This window comes from Nannospalax galili, unplaced genomic scaffold (genome assembly GCF_000622305.1).
Source record: "Nannospalax galili isolate Female #2095 unplaced genomic scaffold, S.galili_v1.0 scaffold363, whole genome shotgun sequence".
NCBI classification, from domain to species: Eukaryota; Metazoa; Chordata; class Mammalia; order Rodentia; family Spalacidae; genus Nannospalax; species Nannospalax galili.
In genome coordinates this window covers 1290256-1316461 of record NW_008351176.1, presented here as the reverse complement: position 1 = coordinate 1316461, position 26206 = coordinate 1290256, and the positions used below count along the sequence as shown (strand labels likewise).

At 39.5% G+C, this 26206-nt stretch overlaps 1 pseudogene; it reads right to left on the bottom strand.

The window, feature by feature from the left end:
• Positions 1-11266: 11266 nt before the first annotated feature.
• Positions 11267-23357, bottom strand: LOC103746097 (annotated as a pseudogene).
• Positions 23358-26206: the final 2849 nt, after the last annotated feature.

Below are 26206 nucleotides of genomic sequence, written 5' to 3'. Positions count from 1 at the left end.
GTGTGTGTGTGTGTGTGTGTGTGTGTGTGTGTGTGTGTGTGTGTAATAGGTAATAGGATGGTTTGGTTATTCAGAAAGGGAAAGTGCTCATGAGAGAAGAGCTACTTGTATGGGTCGGGAATAAGCAGGGCATGTCTTGCAATGTAAGATCACAAGCTATAAATTACATTTTTTGTGAGATCACATTATATTGCTTTATTATTTTCTGTTTTGCCTCTTATTAGTGTGAGCGTTTTATATTACTATCTTTAAAATTACTTCATGTAGGCCAGGCGTGGTGGCACACACCTTTAATCCCAGCACTCAGGAGGCGGAGGCAGGCGGATCTCTGTGAGTTCAAGGCTAACCTGGTCTACATAGTGAGTTCCAGGACAGCTGGGGCTACAGGGAGACCCTGTCTCAAAAAGACCCCCCCACTAAAAAAACCAAAACAACAACAAAAACTTCATGTATAACTTGCTTATATAGAATCTCTGCTCTTTATTTTGCTTTAATTTTATTCCTGTGGAGTCTCTAGAGTTATTACATGACAGTAAAATTAGGAAAATTAAAGGCCCACCGGGAGACTTGTTGTGTTGATTTATTGATTTGGTAGATAAAGGGCCCAACAAGATGAATACACAGACTCTATGATTTACTCTGTTTTACATTTAATTTAGTAACTATGAAATGATAAAGTAAATCTAATATCTGTGTGTGTGTGTGTGTGTGTGTGTGTGTGTGTGTGTGTGTTTTCAGTACTTCAGCTGAAAGGTCTTTCACAGGTCATTGTTGAAAAATACACGTTTCCTATTTTTCTCAGAAATTCTGTATTTAAAACCAAGCAAACCCATTTTTTTTTCCTGAAACAGAAACTAAAAACATTCAGAGTTAATTATCTTTTAAAAATAGCAAAACAAAATCATGAAATTTGTAGGAAAATGTATGGATCTGGAAAGTATTAAGCTGGGTAACTTAGAAAGACGAAAATCACATGTTGTTTCTCATATGCGGATTCTAGCTTATAATGTATATATTCATGTATGTAAGTGGGGGTGAGTGTGAGTGTAGGTGTGAAACTAGAGAGGGGATCACAAGAGCAGAAAAAGAGGTTTTGGGAAGGGAGGGGGCAGGACTGATAGGACACATGGGACGTGAAAATGGCAGGGACGATGGGGAGGTGGAAGGGTACATATAAGAAGAGGGAGCACGGGGATGGCCAGAAAAGGTGGGGAGAACAATCAACAAAAATAATTTTGTTTGAAAATGCCATAATGCCGGGCGTGGTGGCACACATCTTTAATCCCAGCACTTGGGAGGCAGAGGCAGATGGATCTTTGTGAGTTTGAGGCCAGCCTGGTCTACATAGTGAGTTCCAGGACAGCTGGGGCTACAGGGAGACCCTGTCTCAAAAAGACCAAAAAAAAAAAAAAAAAAAAAAAAAGAAAAGAAATATAATACTTGTATGTTGATTAAAAAAATTATAATAAAAACATAGCAGCCGAACGTGGTGTTGCACACCTTTGATCCCAACACTTGGGAGGCAGAAGCAGGAGGATCTGTGTGAGACTAAGATCAGCCTGGTCTACATAGTGAGTTCCAGGCCAATGGGGGCTATAGGGAGACCCTGTCTCAAAAAGACTAAATGAATAAATAAATAAATAAATAAATAAATAAATACATGGCAACCCTCCCTAAGAAGAAATCTTAAAGTTCTTATCGTTAAGAGTATAAACCTGGTAGAATTGGTTTGGGGCTACTAGTTACATTATTAAGAAATTTATTTAAAATGTACTTAAAGTTTCAGACATGTTCATATGAAACAATGGAATTAATCTGTGGTGAAAAGTTTTCCTACAACTTGGACTATATGATAAATGCCTTGCTCAAGAATTTCAGCGTGGGAAAGGTCTAAGTATGGCTTCCAATCGGAAACTGGAATGTAAAATAGAGGCTATTTCAAATAAAAGTATTGTTGTAGAAAAAAATGACAAAAAGGTCGAGAAACAGCATGCCGAGGAGATACTGCTGTAAATGTCACAATGGTTAAGTGTTTAAAAAGTTCCTATACATGCTGGGCGTGATGATACAGGCCTTTAATCCCAGCACTTAGGAGGTAGAGGCAGGCAGATCTCTGTGAGATTGAGGCCAGCCTGGTCTACATAGAGTATTCCTGGCTAGTCAGGGCTATAGTGAGAACCTGTCTCAAAAAAAGTTCTTATACATAGAAATGAAAAATTTCAAAATTGAAAGAAAAAATGGACAAAGAATGCAACAAATAAAGGAACACAGAAAAAATTAAAATAGTTCCTAAGCACACAAAGACATTACTTATGACAGCACTAATATAACTGATAAAATAGTAGGTATGATAACATAACTGTTTGGCGGGAAAATACTATAATATACTTCTGTACAGAACAATCTGGCAATAGCTATGAAAAATTTAAATGCATGTGAACTTTACCTTGCAATTCCTCTTTAAAAAAGGAACTTATTCTTCATAAATATTCCAACATGTGTAAAAGACTTCTGGACAGAAGTATAGGACTTTGTTTCTAGTAGCAGAAAACAGAAAATAGTAAATATCTACCCCAAAGGGTCTAACGGATTGATTTATGGAGTACCACCACACATTGTAATACCATGAAGCCATAAAGGGCTTCTTTAGATGAGTTTCTGTGGGACAGTCTTTAAGATGTTCTGTATTGTGAACAAAACAACATGTAAAATAATGTCTATCTTATGCTCCTATAATTGACGCATGTGATTGTAGTTCCATTAAGGAAGTTTGGAAATATACCTTAAAGACTAGTAACAGTATTTTGCTTTGGGGAAGGGAAATTTGTGCCAAAGGGGCAAATGACAACTTTTGCTTTTTATAACTCTGGGTTTTGTACCATGTGATATTTGATGTGATTTTTTTCCTTGCATATGTTTTTACTTGTTAATGTAATGGCTTTATGAATTACTTTTTCAGTTTCTGTCAACGTGTATCCTGGGATAAACCTTTCATAATGATAATGAATAGTGATGTATGGTGAATGGGGGGGATTTGAAAAATACAAGACTATAGAAAATACAAAAAGACTATAATAAAACTTTACCACGCAGGATTTATAAATGGTAATATTTTTCATATTTGCTTTAGACTTTTCTAAAAAATAATAAAAGACATAAAGTATTGGAACTAACATGGAATTCCTTTTTCTTCTTTTGCACCCAATTTCTCTCTTCTTCCCTCAAGGACAATAACTATTAGGACTTTGGTGGTTGTCTTCAGGATATTTGTTAGAATTTTACACATGCATGTGGTGGCATCAGACCAAAAGATTACCATTGGAATGTAGGGAAGATGGAGGGCAAGGCATTGGGAATTCAAGAGACTGGCATTTGGTTTCTATGGCAACAGTAGTAATTATAAAGATGGTAGAGGGCTGGGGAAATAGCTCCGTTGGTAAAGTGCTAGCCACGCTGAGTTCAATCCCCAGAAACTATGTTAAAGAAAACAAAAAACAAAACTGTGCTGGTGGTGTTGGTGGTGCACTTGTGCAGACTGGTGGATGTCTGGGTCTTAGGGGCCACTTTTAAACAATGTTTCCTTGTCCAACAGAATTGGCTAATGGAAAAATACATCACTTTTTTTTTTTCTGAAAAACAAGACCATCAAAGAATGTGGCTTAAGGACACCTTTCAATGTTAAACATATCATCCTACTTATACACTGTTGGTCAAAGTTTGGACCTGTTAGGAAACAAACATATACCCTGGGACTAGCTAAACTTTATATGATCAAAGAAACATTTTAGGACAGGGGTTCTAAACTTCCCCCCTCAAATTTTTTTTGTTTGTTTCAAAGAGCAACACTAAAATTTATTATAGTCATGAATGAACATATAAATATACTTACAACTTTTTAATGATTATTTTCACTTATCTCTCTAGCTTTACAGAAAAATTTTATTAATATCCTTCAACAATATGTACAAAAATATTTAAAATTTTAGTTTAATAAAATATTAGCAATTCACTGGACTTCCATGTAATCATCTTATTAATCAAAATATAGTTCATTTCAAATATTCAGGATTGGCTGTTTTGAATTAGCAGGGGACTGACGCCCAGCACTGCTACTTTACATTGAAATACATTCTTAGTGCACTCAATAACTAAAGCAAATCAACCTTTTGATGTCATTCATAAATTTTGCATGAGGCATTATTCATTCACAGTAATGATGCCTTGATAATGTACTATGGATTCATCAGTTCTCATGCAGCAACTATTGAAACAAATTATCACATAATCCTTATAAAGCAAAACAGATTGAATTTATTTCCATATTAAATTAACAAATAGCATACTGTCTTCAAAAAGCCACAGTACTGGGAACACAACTATGTTTCCTGTAGATATGATTCTATCTACACATGTATCAATATGCATTTTTGTGTATTCATATTTTTGCATAAATATAATAATTTATAATCATATCTTATATAATATCCTTTTTCCATCATTAATACTCTGACTTAAAATAAAATGTCTTCAGTTTTTTTTTTTTTGAAACAGGGTCTCCCTGCAATCCCAGCTGGCTTGGAACTCACTATATAGACCCGCTGGCCTTGAAATCACAGAAGTCCGCCTGCCTCTGCCTCCTGAGTACTGGGACTAAAGGCGACACTGTCTTCAATTTTTATCATTATCTGCAATTTTCAAAGACTGGGCTAAAATATGATAGGATCATTAAATATTAAAATCACAAATCTTGTGACATAAGTTTTAATTTTCCTCTGGTTTATTATTTTTACTACATTAGGTAATACTGAAAACATCTAACCATTCTTTCTATTGTGTTATTCAGTGCTAAATTAATATACTTTACAGATCATTCTCACCCATGCGTCATTGGAAATGACTGCCTACTGATACTCAGGATTCTCCTTTTCTTTTCTTATGGTAGAAATATGCCAAACATACATCACACTAAAATGCATTATCACTCATCAAAAAGAGATACATCTACTCTAACGAAATTTCCTTGTCCATGAATTATTCATGGAACAATTGGCACTAATGAAGCATTGCTAATGCACTGAACAAAAATGCATCCCTTCAACTGAGTCAACAATTGCTATAAATTTTCGTAATATCCTTTATAAATGAGAAAATGTGAATTTTGGGAGGTCGTTTTTTGAGACAGGGTCTCCCTGTATCCCCAGGTGACCTCAAACTCACAAGGTACACCAGCCTGGCATTGAACTCACAGAGATCTGGCTGCCTCTGCCTCTGAGTACTGGGATTATAGGCATGAGTCACCATTCTTAGTGAAAATATGAATTTAGTTGAAGGTCAAACTAACCTATGGTACCAATTTTGACAACACAAATGTTTCTAAATAAAACAGTTATGTCTATCAAAATATCATATACCATTTGATGAAAATATAGAAATAATTGACGTAAATTTTTAAAATTAAAAAAAATATTTTAGCTTGTCATATTATAGGGACTGTATGGTGTCCTGGCCTTTTTATTATGGAATTTCCACCTTTAAAAATATATTTGCATAAATCTTTTCCTCCTTCATATGCAAATTAAGATACAACTTCATACACTTTAGGATTTTCCAAGTTGCATATAGGTATTAACATTGTCATATAGTCACACGATAATTAGAGAATATGTGGCAACTCAATGATACTTATGTTCTTGTTCTAGTTTGTTTCTCCGTTGCTGAGACAAAACACTGACCAATACCAAAGGGATTGAAAGGGTTTATTTGGCTTACATCTCCCAGGGTTCATCAGGGAGGCCAAGGTAGGAACTCAGGGCAGGAACCTGGAGGCAGAGGCTGGAGCAGTGGCCATGGAGGAATGCTGCTTATTAGCTAGCTCCCCTGGCCCCTGCCCACACTGCTTTCTTATACAATATAGGACCAGCTGCCCAGGAGTGGCTCCACTCACCGTGGGCTGGGCCCTCCCACATCACACAACAATCAAGAAAATTACTCCACAGATATGACCACAGGCCAGTCAAATGGAGGCAGTTCCCCAGTTGAGGCTCCCTATTCCAGGTGCGGCAAGTTGACACTAAAGCTATCCAGCACACTGCTTTATTTAGTGTATTCTTTGACAGTAAATAATGAGGTTTTAATCTTTGAAAGTTGTGAGGTTCCTATTCACGAAGAAATCTCTGATGTTTCCTAAGACAGGAGCCATTTGTAAATGGTGGCTGATGTGTTTTATCTGTAGGTTTTCTCTACAATAAAGATTCTGTGATATTCAACAAGATTGGATGGGAAAGTAAAGGCTTTCTCACAGTAATTATATTTCTAGTTTCTCACACTTATGAATTAAAAATAAATTTCTAATAGAGATTTTGCCATTTTGTGCTTAGTTCTAAGTTTTCCTTCAGTGCACTATAAAGTTTTGTAATATATAAATATAAGCATTTGAGCATTTTCCAGACTTTTAGATATATCCCTCTAGTACGGATTTTGCTTTGCTTTCTAAGGATTGAGCCAAGGGTAAAGGATGTACTACATTCTGTGCAATTGTAAACTATCTCATTTGTATGAGTTTTTGATAACTGCCACCATTTGACATATTATTTTCTCTTTTTTTTTTTTTTCCGGAGCTGAGGACCGAACCCAGGGCCTTGCGCTTGTTAGGAAAGCGCTCTACCACTGAGCTAAATCCCCAACCCCTTTTTGACATATTATTAAAGGAATTGACATATTCCTTATATTTCCAGTGCCCCCTTTATTGTAAATTCTTTGATGTCTTCTAAAAGCTGAAATACAAGTACAGGACTTCTCAAACCCTTTTCATTTGTGGGGTTTCTCTCCAGTTTGAATTCTCTGGTGTCTTCTGTGTGCTGAGCTCTCAGTTTTTCACATTCTTCTTATTGGAATGGTTACTTTCCAGCATGAATTCTCTGATTAAACATTAAACCTGACTAAAGGACTTGTCACACGCTTCACATTTGTAGGGTTTCTCTCAAATATGAATTGCGTGACGTGCTCTGATCTAAGACATATTTTTAAAGGACTTCTTACATTCCTCACATTTATAGGGATTCTCTCCAATAGGAATTCTCTTATGTTTCTTATAAGTTGAGCTCATTGTAAAGGACTTGCCACATTCTTCACATCTGTAGGGTTTCTCTCCAGTGTGTATTCGCTGATGTGCTCTAAGAATTGACTTTTGACTACAGCATTTGCCATGTTCTTCACATCTGTAGGGGTTCTCTCCAGTATGTACTGGCTGATGTGCTCTAACACTTGACATTTGACTAAAGGACTTGCCAAATTCTTCACATTTGTAGGGTTTCTCTCCAGTATGAATTCTCTGATGTACACTAAGACTTGATATTTTACTAAAGGACTTGCCACATTCTTCACATCTGTATGGTTTCTCTCCTGTGTGTATTCGCTGATGTACTCTCAGATGTGACATTTTACTAAAGGGCTTGACATATTCTTCACATTTGTAATGTTTCTCTCCAGTATGTATTCACTAATGTGCTCTAAGATATGACATATGTCTAAAGGACTTGCCACATTCTTCACATATGTAGGGTTTTTCCAGTATGTATTTGCTGATGTGCTCTAAGGTCTGACATATGTCTAAAGGACTTGCATATTCTTCACATTTGTAGGGTTTCTCGTTTCTCTCCAGTATGAATTTGCTGATGTTCTCTAAGACTTGACATTTGACTAAAGGACTTGCGACATTCTTCAAATCTGTAGGGTTTCTCTCCAGTATGACCTCTCTGATGTAATTTGAAACTTGATATCCAAATAAAGGACTTGTCACATTCTTCACATCTGTAAAGTTTCTCTCCAGTATGACTATATTTATGCTTTCTAAGATTTGAGACATGGGTATTGGACTTGTCACATTCTTCCCATTTGCAGGGTTTCTGTACGTTATACACCCTCTGATGTCTTCTAAGAGTTGAGTTCTGGTTGGCTACCATCTCCCCTCTCTTCATATTCCAGGGGTCTTTGCTTTGCTCCAGACAGGAGACCAGAACAGGCTTACACACAGCAAGACCTATAGACACCAGATTGCTGTAGTTCTCCAACATCAACTCCCTGTACAAAGCCCTCTGAGCAGTCTAGGCATTCCCACTCCTCCTAGGAGAAGTCTATGGACACATCCTTGAATGTCAATGGATGCTGAAAAGAAGCCATCTCTCTCCTTTTGTGAGTTTCTTTCCAGACAATACATAAACAGTCTTCTCTCTCTTTCAAGAAACTTCCTTTCAGTTCACTGAAAATTCACTACACCAACAAAAACAAGACAGCTGTAATTCTCCAGCATCAGGTCTCTGTGCAAAGCCCTCTGAGCAGGATCTAGGAATTACCTCTCCTCCTGTTACAAGTCCACAGCCATGTCACTGAATATCAACACATCTGCTCTGCTTGGTTCCTGTGACTTCCTTGAAGTTTCGCATCCTGCTTAGACCCTGTCTTCCTAGGTCTCAGTGGAGTTTTCCAGGCCCCAAAGGCCCCAGGGTCCCATCAGACTTTGGTGCCTCTCTACCTCTGCTCTGATCCTGCCCACCTCCCCCCTCAAATTTTTATGCCACCTTGTGTATATAGATATAAAAAGTAGTTATACAAATCAAACACTTTAGGTAATAAACATAAATTTATTTTAAAACAATTCTTTGGTGGTATACATGTAATTTTATCACTTATTAAAGATAAAATCAAATTTGCATACTAATGAGATGAAAGTGCTTATTTACTTTTACCTAAAGAATTAAATCTTGGCTGAATATTTGATGCCACAGGATTTTTGTAGAGCATCTTCACCAATTTTCAGAATTGATCATTATTTTGATTTTATAATTGTCAATGCTGAGAAAACTGTTCTCTACCAAATGGCAGAATCTGTTCAGGGCCAGTTCAGAAATGATTGAAAATCCTGTCTAACCCCAAACCAAAATTAATGACTTTTAATGTCACTAAAGGCAGCAAGTCAAACAGCAATCTTTAAAAATCAAACATTCTAACACAATACAATACAAAGACTTAACAATCTGATAATTACATGCTGAGAAATGATGGTAGAAATTGTTTCCTTTGTTTTCTTCAATTAAATGGGTATGTTTCTATAAGAACAGAAAACTGTATGCACAGTAAATAAAACTTGCAATTCAAAACATACAGCAGCCTTGAGTCTGAATTGAGGTGTTCAAGCAGTGCCTGGCTTGACATGCACAGTGCTAAGAGTGCATGTTATGTGTTCAGAACCAAGGCTGCAGTGAATTCCCATGATGCAAGATGGGCGAGCACTGCCAGAAACACCTCAGATTCATTACATGTTTGAGTTTTAATTAATTTCTGGTTGTTATGTGTTCAGAAGCCTTTTACTGTTGCTAAATTTTTCATGATCCTCACACATTCGGCTACATGGAACAGTGATCTAAACTACAGATGGTATAGTGAACAGGACATAGTCTGTGTAGGTCTCAAAGGGATCATGTATTAGAAGCTCAGTATGGCCACTTGGTAGGGAGTAGACCTTTTTGTGGTGGGGTCTCATATGGCATCCCCATAGGTCAATAGGGGAATTGCCTTCTGAGGGGATTTAAGGTTGGTCTCATGAGATCTCCGAGCTCTTGAGTAAACACCTTATTATAAGAATAAACCCAATCCCCAAATCTCTGTTTTCTGGTTTGGTGATTCTCTCTCTCTCTCTCTCTCTCTCTCTCTCTCTCTCTCTCTCTCTCATAGGCAGAACTGTGAACAGATCTCTTTATGAAGTAGTTGGCTTCCGTTATTTTGCTTTAGAAATATAAAGCAAACTAATACAGTTGGATGGCTCAGAACAGTCCCCAAACATAACGGAATGAGATGTATTGATGGAGCAGCACAAGACATGACCATGCAGAGATGACCTGATGGATGCAACCGGCTTTGCTTTATTTAGCTGAACTCTGACAGCCTTTTGCATGAGACTGAAGATTCTGCTGTTGTGACTGGCTGAGGCTCAACTGCTTCAATATGTTGGGTTGCAACTTGGGTTACAGTTTGCTCACATATCAAGCTAGGTTTCAGTTCCCTGTGTCTAGCAGCTGCTTTGCACCAAATTTCATTATTCAAATGAGACTTGGTTAAGCTCAAATTTACCTGTCCTGTGGTCACAGTCAGCTTCAAGAGAGTCTGGTATATATCACTTTTTATTTCAAGTTATTGCTCCCCTAAATATCTATTGTTATAGAAGAAAATAAAACAATAGTATCAAGGGACACTCAGCAGTCTGCTCCATGGATAGAAGGTAAGAGCAAGGAGGAGAAGCTAAAAAAAAAGCAAACCAACTGCCAGATGTGGTGGTGCACACCCGTAATCCCAGCTCTCTGGAGGTGAAGCAGGAAGATCAGGAGTTCAAGCCATCCACAGCGATGTAGTGAGTTCAAGGCCAGCTTGGAACAAAGGAGACACTATCTCAAAAAGTCATAACCAAACCAAAACTTTATCACTCAGGAGGTGAATAGATTCTGGAGCAGGATAAGCATATATAATAGAAGACAGCAGTGAGTTATGGTGAAAAGAAAAACTATGTAGCACCCTATTTACATAATTCTCTCCCATGAGCCTTATTATCTTACAAATTTACCCTCCATTGCTTCTCCTCTACCACTTAACAGTATATAAAAATAATAGTATTAAGTTTTAGTCCTTATCTTTAGACTTGTAAATATATTTAATTTTCATAAATATATTTACCAACTTCAAATGGAAGTCTTTTTAAAAATCAGGTGGCTTGGCCAGGCGTGGTGGTACACACCTTAAATCACAGCACTCGGGAGGCAGAGGCAGGCTGATCTCTGTGAGTTCAAGGCCAGTCTGGTCTACAAAGTGAGTTCTAGGACAGCTGGGGCTACAGGGAGACCCTGGCTCAAAAAGATGAAAAAAAAAAAAAAGGAAAATCAGGTGGCTTATTAAATATTAAGCTTTCTGTCTGTGTCACTAGTTTCTCTCCGTGCGCTTTCAATGTCATCACAGCCCATGTCGCAGATTAGTGTGTCACTTTCTTCCCCAACTTTGTTTTCAATCTCAGATTTACAGTTAAAGTGTCCACTGAGAATCTTTTTTGCGATCATGTTATGAAACTACAGGAAACTACAGTTTTCTTTTATCTTTCGTTCTTCTTGTACTGAAGGGTATCAGCTAAATTTTTTTATTTACCCACCACCAGTGATTGAATCTAGGACCTGATGCGTGCTATTCAAGTACTCTGCCACTGAGCCACACCACCCAGCAGTGGATTTCAACTAGAAAGCCTTGGAATATACAGATGTTTCCTTGCCCTGGAAGCCAAGCAGAGCAGAAGGTTGTGAAAAATGGTGGGCTCAGCTGCCTGAGGATCAATGCCAACACAATGCTTCTTTCCAGGCCTGAAAATCGACGGACACTGTCAAGCATGTCATGGATATAAGCGAACTCATTGTTATTGTAAGACATTTTCCTCTTCCTCATTTCTTTCAGGAACATGTCTTTATAGTCCCTCATAGCATCTGCTGTGCTGAAAAGCACAGCAATATCTCGGAGAGAATAGCCATTACTCAAGAGAAACTGGCATTTCCCTGCTGCATAGGTCATCACCGTCTTCAAACTCATGCTCTTAATCTCAACGCTCCCTGACACACCCTGGGCCCAGTTAAACTCACGGAGCATCCCCAGGGACCCAGGAGGGAGGTTGGGTGGGGGCTTGTTTCTGACTTCCTCCAGTTCTTGTAGGTACCTGGCTGTGTTGTCTGCATTGCGCACCACTCTTGTGAGCTCTTCTCTCGGATACTGGCGGGAGAAAGGAGGGAGGCCACTAACATCCAAGTGGCTGGTCTGAAAATAGTCCAGAAAGATCCAGAGAATGCCTGGACAATCTTGTTCTCTCTGAGTGATGGCTTTTGCCTTCCCATACCAGTCCCCATCTTCAGTGCGGAAATTCTGAGCTTCATCAATGATGATGTGTTGAATATCACGGAAGTTACTTTTCATGAAGGTTTTCCCGGTCACTGCTTCGCAGATATTTTTTGAACTGCAACAGTGAAAATGACACAGTAAGAGTTTCTCTTGTTAAGTAACTACTTTAACTAATCATTCTGCTGCTGTACTCCTCTGAACATAGCACTGATCATGCCACAGACCATTTTTTTTTTTTGTCTTTTTGGAGACAGGGTTTCTCTGTAGCCCCAGCCAGCCTGGAACTTGCCATGTAGACCAGACTGGCCTTGAACTCACAGAGATCTGCCTGCCTCTGCTTCCTGAGTGCTAGGGTTAAAGGCATGCACCACCAGGCCTGGCTGTAGACAGTTTTATTATCTATTTCTGAAGGATCAGGCTGATTTATCAGAAAAAATTAACCCCAGATTAAATAACTCACAGGCATAGGACCCAATTGCTTACCTGATAAAGTCCCTCAAAAGCTTGTTTTCACAGATGTAGAGAATTCTGTCTCACAAGGGAATGTGTTCTTGATCTTCCCCATGATCTTCAGGGCCATGATTGTCTTCCCTGACCCTGGCAAGCCATAGACAAACAGGTCTCTGGTCTTATGGAGATTTTTTGAAAGTATCTCGTACTGTTGGGCTGTGAGCAGGTTTAAAATCTCATAGCCAAGCTGGTCACTCAGGAAAGATCTGAAGGTGAGCAAGACCAGCACGAGGGCCTGAAGCAAGGCCTCCATTTGCTGGGTGTCTGCAAGGTTATAGGAGCTGGGGTAATGGATGGGAGGAGTAAGGCCGACCCCTCCGTGGACTCTGCAGCGCTCTGGGGACTCAGGCAGAGGACTTTGGTCATGACACACAGTTGTTCACCAGCCCCCGGTGTTCACCAGCTTCTGTTTCAGGGTAAAGGCAGTGCGGTACATTAGTCCTGGGCCCCTTGCATCCTGTTCCCAGAGGATGGTGTAGAGGATGGGGGGCGGGGCTGTCCTCTGCAATCAGCAGAGCATCACAGATGACTCCCTGCTTCTCTTTCAAGTTCAGGTCCATGGCCCAGCTTCTAGAGAGGATCAGCACTCTGCAGGAGAAAGAATGCATATGCTGGTTTATTAAGCTCTCTAGACCCTGGTGCTCTGAGGTCAGCTCTCTCCAGAGGGACTCAGGAGTATATGGCAAATATCCTGGTGACACTAGACATGGACAGAGCAGGCAAGATTTCAAAAATGTGTTTGTATTGTTTTATATGAAGCACATACTGCATTTTAAAAGGAGAATCAAGTCCCTAAAATATAGTATAATTTAAGAGGAATTTCTTCTGGCATACTACTCAGTTGACCTATATCTTGAAAATTGGGTGAACTGAATGATGTTGCCCTCTCATGATCTATGGAGAAAAGTGTAATAAACAAATGGGAGTTTCCTGTGGCTAAGGAGAAGAAGGCCATGCAATCATTCCTGGGTCTCAGCTTCTTGTTGTGGAATGTTTAAAAGCCTTTCCTAAGAGTCTGGAGAGATAGCTTAACGGTTAAGACCACTGGCTGTTCTTGCAGAGGACCTGGGTTCAAATCGCAGCACCCACATGGCGGCTAACAACTGGCCCTAACTCAAGTTCCAGGGGGATCCAATGCCCTCTTCTGGCCTCTGTGGGCGTTACATGTCACAGGTACACTTCTACACATGCAGGCAATACACACATACATATAAAATAAAAATAATAAAAAAATTTTTAAAAAAAACCTTTCCCCAAAATTAATGAATAAGAAGAGCTCAGGTAAATGAATTTGAAAATGGACCTAACACAGTTCTAATACATTGACTACTTGATCTTTGATACATGTTTAGACATGCCTGAGACATTTGCATATTGTATTCTGTTGTCTGATCTCACATCTAATATGTGCAGTGTGTGCAGGTAAGCCATTTCTCTCCTTTAGAAACCTAGATCTCCTTTTCTACTGGTAACTCCTAGACAAAACCTAGCTAAAAATGAAAACAAAACATTTGTGCAGTACGGAGCATTTGCGTGTTTAACTATCAGATTTTGCTACCACTATGCCTAAATGATGTGCGGAACTATAAAGACATGTTCCTGAAAGAAATGAGGAAGAGGAAAATGTCTCGCAATAAAATAACAATGAGTTCGCACCTCAACCTATTGCCAAGAGGTTTGTGTCATGTCACTTCATAAACCTGGTGTTGCAGAGAACATATTTTTCAATCAAATATATTGATATTTATTTTTCCTAATTTTTGTAAAAGTTGACTGTTCATACCTGGAAATAACCGTCGTTGGAGATCAGCTTTATGTTCCAGACCTTTCCTAGAATACACCGGTCTGCAGCACGGAGGGCTGTCAGACAAACTCAGCTGACATTCAAAGTCTTCTGCTAGACTTCTGGGGTGAGATGGCTGATCAGCAGCTGCCTCTGTGTGACACACTGAATGAATGGTCAGGTCAATAGAGTAGACTACTGCCAAGGGGGAAAGATTGGAAGAACTTCAGAAACCACAGCATGGGGAAGCTAAAGCCTGATCCAGAAGGTAATCTAGGCAGCTCTGTAAAAGAAACTGGAAATTCTACCCAGACAACAAGCCCAAAATTCTCACAAGCCCAAAATGTAGCTGAGGGTTCTGGTGATGCAAGGATTCCTCCGACATTATGGTTTAGTAGTACTGAGGAGGTCTGTTTTATCTCTTCTTCCCTCTTGGAAGGCTGTGGCCTGGTGTCATATTGATAGGGTATATCCCTCAGGTGCATTGGGAGTGAGGTACGAAACATAGCACTGAGATCTAAACAAGCAGTTCATTCGCCATACTTTCAAGACCCACTGCCAGAATGCAGCTGTGGCAGTGCAGTGCTCTGCTGGAGCTTCAGAGTTCTCAGCAACACCCAGAAGTAGCCTCAGGTTATGAGCTCGGCTTCTACAGGGCAGGCTACCCACCCTCATCCCCTTCATTTTCTGTGCCCAGCGTCCTGCTGTGGGGAGTTCTTGGCATTGCTTATGTCTATGCCTTCCCTTATCTTTGATTGATTGTTTCTTCACAACTGTCTCCCATCTTGCATCTATGGCAGGTTGACTAGAAATCCCTGACTTGGAATTTGTTGTTATCAGGAGTAGCTAGCTCAGCATTAAACATATTGGTAGTCCCAACGATTGATTATTCAAGATCAGGCTTCTCCCTAAGAAGATTCCCCAAACAAAAGTGGAAGAGCTAGCCATACCAACAGATGCAACAGCCATAATGCAGAAACACAAGAAACACAAAAAAGAGATGCAACATGACATCTCAAGAAATCATGCTCTTCAACCACTGAATATCAGATGGGCAAAATGTTGGCTTAAGACTACAACAGAGGGGGCTGGAGAGATGGCTCAGCAGTTAAGAGCACTGATGGTTCTTGCAGAAGACCGGAGTTCGAATCCCACTGTCCGTAACTCCAGTTCCAGGGGATCCAACAGCCTCTTCTGTCCTCCGTGGGCATTGCACAACACAGGTGCACTTACCTACATGCAAGCATAACACTCATACACATAAAATAAAAATAATAAATGAAATATTTGTAAAAAAGAATGCAACAGAATACTTTTTTTTCCTTTTTAATTTTTTTAAATTAAATTTTTGTGTATTTAATACAGAAAATGTATTTCATACATCATCTTTATACCCCCTTCCCCTTTGGCACCCTCCCATAGTGCCCCCCCGACTTGGAGTTCATACATTCTGTCATTTTTATTAAGGCCTATCATGTAAAGTTAGTATCCCCAGATGTTTCTCAGTGCAAGTTCATCCACTGGAATCTAGTCAACCTATCTAGAGTCCCTCCGTTTTTGATGATCAGCTCTTATTCACCCAGCAATAATCAGCTGCCAATAGTTCTTTGACTAAGATTGGGGCTTGCTGTTCATTTCCACAGTTCTGTGCTGGGTTTTTGTCTGCCTATTTGCATGGGTCTTGTGCATGTCGACACCATTGCTGTAGGTTTGTATGAGAAGAGTTCCAGGAGCCTGTAGAACTATTTCTGTATGGTCATGTACCTGGCTTTTACAATCTTTCCACCCCCTTTACTCCAATGGTCCCTGAGTCCAGGGTGGGTAGAGTTTAACATAGGAGACCTGTCCAAGGACCCACACTCTGCAGACTCTTATTCTCTGCATTTTGGCCATCTGTGAAATTTTGTTTTCCTGGCCCTCACAACAGAATACTTCTCAAACAATTGATGACACTGAAGAGGAAACAAAAAAGCATATACAGGAAGTGAGGAAATCAATTCAGGACATAGATAAGAAAGAAATGTAGAAGAGAAAACAAGATGGATGAGAAATCCAGCACGAAAATTGGAATCTTTGAAAAACAACAAAACCAAAAATGTGTGAAAAAGGAAACCTCAATGAGTGACGTAAAAAGCACAGTGGAAAGTGTCAAGAATGATCTAGAGCAAGCGCAAGAAGGGTATCAGAGATGGAAGACAAGATGCAGGGAGTATCACTTTCAGTCATCCATAGGGAAACAGAAACCGCAGCAAACTACAGCATCTAAGAACTCTGGACCATGATCAAGAGATTGAATCTGAAAATGCTAGAAGCAGCTGAGATTAAAAAACCAAAGGACTGGAAAATCTATGCAAATGAATTACAGTAGAAAACTTTCCAGATCAAGGGAAAGAAATGGTCATTTAAGTACAAGATGCATTTAGAACATGTCAAATAGATGTGACCAGAGAAGAACCTCTCAATGACACATTAAAACCACAATGCCCAAACTACAAAGCAAAGAAATAATATTAAAAGCAACAAGGGAGAAACACCAATGCATTTGTAAAGGAAAAAACACACATACCACACCAGTCCCTTAGAAATCCCCAAAGCCAGGAAATCATGGAATGATATATTTTAAGGCCTCAAAACAAATATCTCATCAGATTTGTATATATCAAGACAAACATAAACTAAAGAAATTCATGACCACTAAGCCACAGACAACTAGGAAGAAGCAGTCTAAGTAACAGGAAAAAGTAAGTTTCGTAGGAGGAATAAATGAACAAAGGAGGAGTAGGAAAGAACCAAAGTCAATAATTCAGTAAACTAACAAACCCCTAATATGAGCAGGGAAGAAAGAAAAGAACAAACAAAACTCAATCCAACTAAGAAACCAATGAGTGAAATTACAGGAATCGGTAAATCCTGCTCAGTAATAATCCTAAGTGCATGCGGTCTTAACTGGCCAATAAATCGTTTAGGCCTCTTCATTTCCATCTGGCAGCAGCCACTAGGTCAGCCAAGAAGGCTGCACACAAATATATCTGGGAACTATGGAGGAAGAAGTCATCCTACATGATGTTCTTTCTTCTGAGGATCTGTTGCTGAGTATGCCAGCTCTCTGGGCTCCTCAGAGTTTCCCACTCAATCAGGCTGGATAAAGCATGCAGACGAGGATACAAGGCCAAGCAAGCTTTTGTTGTATACAAGATTTATGTGCACCATGGAGGCACAAACAAATTCTTAAAGGTGCTTCTTATAACAAGCCTGTATGCACATCACGGTGTTAACCAGCCTTCAGTATATTGCCGAAGTTGGAGATGGACAGCACTGTGGGGTGCTGAGAGTCCTGAATTCTTATTGGATTGGTGAAGATTACACATACGAAGTCTTGAAAATTGTGTATCTTCATTGAGCCATTCTATAAAGCTTCTAGAAGAAATCCTGACACCCAGTGGCTCGCCAAACCAATCCACAAATACAGGGAAATATGTGTTCTGATATCTGCAAACTGCAAGAGTCATGGCTTTTGAAATGGCCACACGCTCCACCAGAGTATTGGTGTTTTTCACTGTGCACCTTGGAGGAAGTTCAATATTCTCCAGTTCCATCATTACTGCCAATATAAGTAATAGTTACAAAATTCACACAATAGATAATTTGGAACAATTGTTTCTGCTTAAAGATGTCATTTGTCTGTTAAGACTAGTCTGTAAATTATTTGATGAATGCTTTGTGGAATCACAACAGTTAAAGTGCAGTAATGTTTAAGATCTACAAGTGATGGTGTATCTTGTTTCTAATAAGATAAACATTGTCTTAAGAGAGTTGTGTGTACAGTGTTTGAAACATGCTGTGTTATATCATAGAAATAAAATCCTTTCAAAGAGGAACAAAAAGATTCAGACTAGCTGATTGGGTTTAAAACAATTTTGTTGTCTGTAAGAAGCACACATCTTACATTCCCTGTGACAAAGACACACATATTAAGAATGTAAAGATAGAAGTCAAGCAAATTGAAGCCAAAACCAAGTAAGAGTAGCTATACTTATAACAGATAAAGTAGACTTCAAGCCAAAATGAGTCGAAAGAGATGAAAAATACTTTATATTACTGAAGGGAACATCTAGAAAATACATTACAAAAACTATGCAATCAATATTGGTGTACTGAACTTCCTAAAAACTATTGTACAATAAGGGACAGGTAGGACCAGGTAAAATACTAGTGAATGAATTAAACATCACAATCTCATCAATAGATACATCATCCAGACAAAAAAATAACAACTTCAGAGTTAAACCGTACCACAGATCAAATGGATTTAACAGACATCTTCAGAATATTCCACCCAACACTGTAGAACACGTACTCATCTTAGTAGCCCTTGAACTTTCTATAACATAGATCACATTTTAGACCATAAAGCAAGTCTTACAAAATACAAAAAATCAAAATTGCTTGTATCTTAGTAGAGCATAATAGAGCATTATGAGAGAGCATGATGCTCTACATAATAGAGCTTAGCAGAGCATCAGATTATAAAGCAATAACAAGGAAACTATAAAAACACATGGAAATAAAACAGTTTACTCTTGAGAAAGCTGTGCATCATTGAAGAAATCAGGGAGAAAGTTAAAATGTTCCTATAATCAAACTAAAATGAAATAATAGTTATCAGAACTTTTGGGATACATTAAACACTTAGCTAAGAGCAGAGTTTGTAGCCATGAGTGATTACATAGAAAACAATCATACATTGGAGATGACAGCTTCTTCAACAAATGATTCTGGAAAAATTGGGTGTTCATGTGTAGAAGAATGAAACTGGATCTCAGTATCTTACCTTGTTCAAAAATGAATTTAGGAGCTGGAGAGATGGCTCAGTGGTTAAGAGTACTTAATGCTTTTCCTGAGGACTGGGTTTGGTTCCTAGCACCCACATAGTGACTAACATCAGTTTGTAACTCTAGTTCCAGAGAATCTGATGCTCTCTTCTGGCCCCCATGGGCAGTAGGCACCCACGTGGTGCACTTACATACAAGCAGGCAAAACACTCATACATAAAAATAAAGATAAAGTATTTTTTAAAAAAGAATATGTTTCTTGGGAAGAAGGCAGGAGCAGGTGGACCTCTGTGAAATGAAGGCCAGCCTGGTCTACATATCAGGTTCCAGACAACCTGGTGCTACAGGGAGACCTTGTCTCAAAAAGACCAAAAAAAGAAAAAAAAAAGGTAATAGGTTCCTAAAAAAATTCAAAGTGGGATGACAGACTTTCATTTAGGACGTGAAACTTTGAAATTACTAGAAGACATAGAGGAAACACTTCAAGATATCGTCATAGGCAAAGAGCTTCTGAAAAGAACTCTAAAAGTTCAAAAATAATGCCAAGACTTGACAATTGGGATTCCATGAAATTAAAAAGCTTCTGTACAGCAAAGGATACCATCAACAGAATGAATAGTCTACAGGATGGGAGAAAGTTTCCTGTCATCAAGTCGGAGGTTAATATCTGGAATATATAAAGAACTGAAAAATTAGACACCAAAATTCCAAATCATCCAATCAATAAGTAGACAAATGAACTGAACAATTTTCAAATGAAGAAATACAAATGGCCAATAAACATACAAAAATATTTGGCATCCTTAGTCATCAGGGAAATGCGAATTAATATTTGGCATCCTTAGTCATCAGGGAAATGCGAATTAAAACTACAATGAGATTCCACATCATCTCAGACAGAATGGCTATCATCAAGAAAACCAATGACAATAAGTGTTTGGGAAAGATGAAGGGCTGGTGGGGGCGGGGAGGCCACTGTGAAAATCATTACAGATATTTCCCAAAAACCTAAAGCAGAACTGTGGTATAACCCATCTATATCACTCCTCGATTTGTACCTGATGGATTCTAGCAGCAAACCACAGAGATAGCTGCACATCCATGTTTCTTGCATCACACAATAGCCAAGACATGGAGCCAGCCTAGATGCCCATCAACAGATGAATGGATATAGGAAATGAGGCATATATACACAATGGTGTTTCATTAAGCTCGTAACAAAGAATGATATTATGTCATTTTTGGGTGAAGGATGAAATAAGATCATCCTGTTAAACGAAACAAACCAGACCCAGAAGGACAAATACTGCATTTTTTTTCTCCCACATGTGAAAGCATTTGGAAACAGTCCTACGGGCTCCAGGGACTTGCTCATATGAACCTACAGCAATGGTGTCAGCATTCACAAGACCCATGCAAACTCAGGCAGACAAAACCCCGTTCAGAACTGTGGAAATGGACAGCAGGCCCTAATCTTGGTTGAAGAATTATTGGCAGCTGATAACTGCTGGGTGAGGAAGAGCTGATCTTCTTAAAGGGAGGGGCTCTAGATAGGCTGACTAGATGCCAGTGGATGAACTTGCACTGAGGGACATCTGGGGACACTAACTTTACATGATAGGCCTTAACACAAATGACAGAATTATGGACTCAGTATAAGGGGGGCTATGGGAGGGGCCAAAGGGGAAGGGGATATAAAGATGATTTTCTGTATGAAATACACAAAAATTCAATAAAAAAATAAAAGAAAAAAAGAGAAATATTTGGTAGTATCTAAAAATGGTTTTTGATTGTTGCAATCAGGGAAGATGTTCCTGGCAATCAGAAGATTTGCCTTTCCAAGTTTGAAAAATAAAAAGAGACTTTTGAGAAAAATAAATAAGTAAAATTTAAAATAATTATAGGGCACTAGAGTGGAGACTCTGTGGAAGGAGGAAAGGATAGAGAGAGGGGTAAGTAAGAGTGTGCAGGGAAGAGCAAGACAAATACTACAGGTTTCCTTACACATGTATATCTAGCTTTAAACACGTATATGTGGGGCTAGAGAGATGGCTCAGCAGTTAAGAACACTGGTTGTTCTTGTAGAAGACCCGGGTTCGAATCCCAGCACCCACCTGGCAGCTAACAACTGTCCGTAACTCCAGTCCCAGGAGATCCAACAGCCTCTTCTGACCTCTGCAGGCATTGCAGGACGCGGGTGCACTTACCTACATGCAGGCAATACACGTATATGCATAAAAATAAAAATAATAAATAAAAAACACATAGGTGTATATGCCATGAAAGTAGGAAGTGAATTTGGGAGAAAGACAGTGGTGGGTGACAGGGGAGGGTAACGGATGTGAATATGATCAAAATACACTGATACATATGCTTGAAAATGTCACAACAAATCCCATCATACTGTATAGTAACTAAAAATAAAATAAAATGAGAGAGAGGCTTCAGTTGTATTTAAAAAAAGAAAACCATTAACCATATATGAGTCCATTATTTACCCCAGGACTGGCCACACAAGGCAGTGTAAATTTCATTTGTCTTTATAATTCAGGGCAAAAAAGTCAGACGGCTCATCCTTTCCTGATATTTTCCAGGATTCCCAATAAATCCACTATTAAGAAATCTCTCTGTGTGTGTCTTTCTCCCTATAGCTCAGGCTGGCCTTGAACGTACAACCTTCTGCCTCAGTATCCTGAGTGTTGACACTACAGGTGTGTGCCACTATGCTCAGCTCCTTTTGAGGCTTGAATGAGGTTTCCTCATTCAATATAATACATTTTCTTCTATGTTTAAATATCTCTTTCCTTGAACTTTAGTGAAATTTAAAATGTTCTCTTAAAACTCTAATCATGTGGTATATCCCTGAACCTTCCCAGGTCCCACAAAAGTACACTGTCCCCAGTGCTGGCTCTTGTCTCCTAGAGGGGGTGTTACGCTAAACTTTGGCCCCAGGTGATCATCATTATGAGGCTCCAAAAAATTCCAATCAAAGGATTTAAAATAATGTATATTTGAACAAGAAATCCACTTCCAAATTCTCCTTTATTTGTTTTGTGAAAGAAATCATCATTCACAAAATATTCGATATGATTTTGCAGCGAAACTTCCTCACACATAAGAAGCACGGACGGAGATGGCGAAAGAAAGCCAATTTCGGTGGAAGCAAATGTGAGGAGAAAAGACCTTTACAGAGAGAAAACACTGAAGAGCCAAGAGGCAAAGAGGTCAGGCTGGGAGGAGCACTCCCCCTTCTCACCTGGGTCAGCGTCCATCATCATGCCCACCCACTCCTTAGCTGTCAGGCGGTAGACGCCCTTCTCCTTGTTCACCATCCATGACTTGGGAGCTTCTGAGAACACTGCACAGCAGAACGGCTCCACTTTGATCGCACAGAGGTAACTACACAATTTTCCCTTTTTAAACACATCTGTGACTTTGGTCCTGAAGGACACTCCTGCTTCAGAGGAGCAGAGATGGACAATGGGCAACTTGGATATTGCTTCCACTATCACTGTCTCCAAAGAGTCACGGTCAACAAATTCTTTTTCACATCCCAAGACTTTCTTACCCTTATCATGCACGCCAATGAAAAGGTAGCCTCCACAAGCGTTTGCAAATGCGGAGATGTACTTTGGAATTTCACTTTGTACCATGTTTAGGATGTCTTTTCCAAATAGTTTAAGCTCTACAGATGTAGATTCAGAAAAGGCACTTTTGCTCATAATCAAGTCTCTTACTTTGGAAAATTTTCAAAGCAAGATCTGATTCCGAGGTGTTCTGATATTCAGCTCTGAGAACTTTCCTAGGTGGAGCTCCTTTTTCCATCAGACTACATTTTACACAGCTTGTCTTTTTCTTCAGAAAATTGAATGCTTTTCTGAAATTCATAGGAATCACAGAGGTTTCACATCTACGGTACAAGAAAGAACTCAGGCTACAAATGCGAGGCTTAGAAGCATCATCTTCAAGGCCGCAACTCCAGGATTTAACAAAAAATAAAACCTCCTCCCTTGTTGCTTGGTGTCTAAGAAAGCTTGTGAATCAGAATATTAAATAATTTGTCTCAAAGACTCTTCCAAATCCAGTCCCAACTCCATGGGATGCTCATCCTCCTTGGCCATTTCCAGCTCAATCATACCTCCTCCTGAGTTTAACAGGGCACAGGCAGCTTATACAATTCTGAGCTTCTCCTCCCGCTTCTGTTCTTCCTCCAGGTTCTTTCTATTTATTTCCCCAAGGGTCACCACTCCTGCATGGATGACCAAGTCTGGGTGAGATGTTTGCACCACCAGCGAGCAGGGTTCTGTTGACATATTGATCCTACAGCTGAAACAATTCATTTATTTTACTTTTACTAGGAAATGAATTCTTCCATGCACACAATTCACTCATCTACTTATTGAAAAATATTGACTCCAGGTAAAATATAATCTGGGTTAAAGAATAAATTAGCAAGTAAAGTAAAAATAGAAGCCGAATAAAATGGATTAATGAAAATAGCATTTGCTTGGGGCTGGAGAGATGGCTCAGCAGTTAAGAACACTGACTATTCTTGCAGAAGACCCGGGTTTGAATCCCAGCACCCACATGGCAGCTAACAACTGTCTGTAACTCCAGTCTGAGGGAATCTGACAGTCTCTTCTGACCTCCACAGGCATTGCATGACACGGGTGCACTTACCTACATGCAAGGCAATACATGCATACACATAAAACAAACATAATAAATAAAATTTAAAAAAAGAAAATAGCATTTGCCATAACGTGTGATATGGGCTGTCAAAGGTAAATACATTAAAGATGTATTTGAACTGACTTATTTATTTATTTTTTGGTCTTTTTGAGACAGTGTTTTCATGTAGCCTGAGCTACCTTGGAACTTACTATGTAGACTAGGTTGGCCTTGAACTCAGAGAGATCTGCCTGCCTCTGCCTCTGCCTCCCAAGTGCTGGGACTAAAGGCATGTGCCACCACACCCGGCCCTAAATTTAGTTATTAAGCAAGTGTTTAATATTCTCTCAGGAGGATGTGACATTTAAGCCTGATAGAACAGATTCACTGGCATTAGCCGGGTAAAGTCATCATCAGCAGTGAGGCACGTGAGCAGGAGAGGTCAACTGAAGCCTGTGTGTACCATGACGTGAGAATATCTCAGCTTAAAATGCATTTCTATGAGTTCAAGGCCAGCCAGGTCTATATACTGAGTTTCAGGCTAGCTGGGGCTATAGGGAGACCCTATCTTTTAAAAAAGACCCCCCAAAAGCATTTTCTTTCTTTCTTTCTTTCTTTCTTTCTTTCTTTCTTTTTTTTCTTTTTTGTCTTTTTGAGACAGTGTCTCCCTGTAAGCTGTCCTGGAACTCACTATGTAGACCAGGCTGAACTTGAACTCACAGAGATCCGCCTGCCTCTGCCTCCTGAGTGCTGGGATTAAAGGAGTGCACCACCACGCCTGGCCCCCAAAGCATTTCTAATGAATGTCGACATTGGGAATTAAATACAGAAAATACTGAAAGGATTCTTTAAAGAGGATGTGAAAAATTCCACAGGTAGGAAATGAAAGGAACATGGCATTCTAGAGCAAGGCCAACTGCTAAGATGTTCAGCTATATAATGCTGCTGAGAGGTACTGCAAGTTGAGGCTGGAAAGTGTTACTAGATTTAGTGAAATGAGGTAATTGGTGATTTTGAAAACTGATGCTAAGACAACTTAGGGAGTGGGCATCAACAGACAGGGAGCTGTGGCCATAGAGAGGGGTCCAGTAGGCATGGCTTGAACTGCGATTCTATCACATACTTATCTGGATATTTAAAATGTCTAACCATAATTTCTTGCTAGTAGAGCAGGCATTCTCTACTTTAATATGACTGAAAGTACAAGGATTAAATGATGATTCACCAAGCATTTAACACTATGCTTTGGTTCACAGATGTCCTGTAAGTAACATTATATTGTCATTATGTCACAGTGGGTTGAGGAATGAACCTGAGGTAAGAGATAGTGCTACCAAGGGTAGACAACTCATTTTCTGTATAAATATATGAAAAAGAGAGTAAATAAATAAGTGTGGAAGAAGAGAAGTTGAGGATTATTCTTTTAAAAATATTTTATTATTTTTTATGTGTATGAGTGTATTATTGCCTGCATGTCAATAAGTGCACCTGTGTTGTGCAATGCCTGAGGAGGTCAGAAGAGAGTGTCAGATTTCCCTGGAACTGGAGTTAGGACAGCTGTTAGCTGCCATGTGGGTGCTGGGAATTGAACCCGGGTCCTCTGCAAGAGCAGCCAGTGCTCTTAACCGCTGAGCCATCTCTCCAGCTACCTAGAAGTTGAAGATTATTCTTTTCTTTAAAATGGCTTGAAAATATTTAACATAGATGGAAGAGAGCCAGTAGGGAAATGAACCTTAAAAGTTTAGGACACAGAGAAGATTGAAACAATGAAATCCCTGAAAGTTCAGGCAGGGAAAAGAATGATTCAGAACCTGGGACAGGGCTTGTGGCGGAGAAAAGGTCATAATGGGTGTGAGTGAAGCTAGGTTATAACTGCGGTGGGGGGCAGGTGGGAGAGCGTCTTCTAATGCCTGCCCTTTTCTCTCTCAGTTAGGAAAGAGAGTCACCCCTGAGCCTAGGCTCCTGGAGCAAAGGCAGGAGGAGAGACACAGTCTAATAGAGTGGGAAAAGTTTGCAGATGTCACACAGGTCAAATATTTGATATGGGGAACACAGGATGTGTTCACAAAGAAAGCTACTGTGGATAAAATAGAGGCCACATGTCTTAGTTATTTCTGGTGCTGAGATAGATCCTGACAAAAGCAGCTTGAAGAAGGAAGGCTTTATTTTGGCTCACAGCTCAAGGCACGGTCCGGTCCATCATAGTAGGGAAGTCAAGGCAGCCAGAGCTTGAAGCAGCTGGTCACATTGTGTCTGCAGTTGGAAGGAAGCAATGAATGTCTAGGCTCAGCTAGCCTTCTCCATTTCAATTTTTTTTGATTCATTGATTTTTATGTGTATGAGTGTTTTTCCTGCATGTCAGTAAGTATACCCCTGCATGTAATGGGCAGTGATGGACAGTTGTCAGCTGTCATGTGGGTGCTGGGACTCGAACCTGGGTCCTCTGCCATGGCAGCCAGTGCTCTTAACTGCTGAGCCATCTCTGTCTCTC